We start from the raw sequence: 321 nt of genomic DNA, 5'->3' as shown, positions 1-321 counted from the left end.
CTCAAATAACACACAAGATCACCAAGTGATATTGAGCTTGCATTTATTTCTATGTTTTTTATTTTGATTATAAAGCATGCGGATGATTATGGATGTAGACCTTAGAAGATTAAGTCATGAATGGTTAAATTTATTTTTCATGATCTTTATTTTAAAATAGGGTCTGCACAGCTTGTCTTTTCTCTATTTTCTCTGGGTTGTAAAATTCTTTTCTCACCTAACTTCCCTTAAATGTAACTTAAAGTTTCTTGATTATAAAATGTAATTAGTTACATCAAAGTGTAAAACCAAGGTTAGATAGAAAAATTTTTGTAACTTGAA

Source organism: Theobroma umbraticum, unplaced genomic scaffold (assembly GCF_002168275.2).
Source record: "Theobroma umbraticum cultivar Fairchild unplaced genomic scaffold, ASM216827v3 scaffold_12.1, whole genome shotgun sequence".
NCBI classification, from domain to species: domain Eukaryota; kingdom Viridiplantae; phylum Streptophyta; class Magnoliopsida; order Malvales; family Malvaceae; genus Theobroma; species Theobroma umbraticum.
This window is presented reverse-complemented; position numbering follows the sequence as displayed.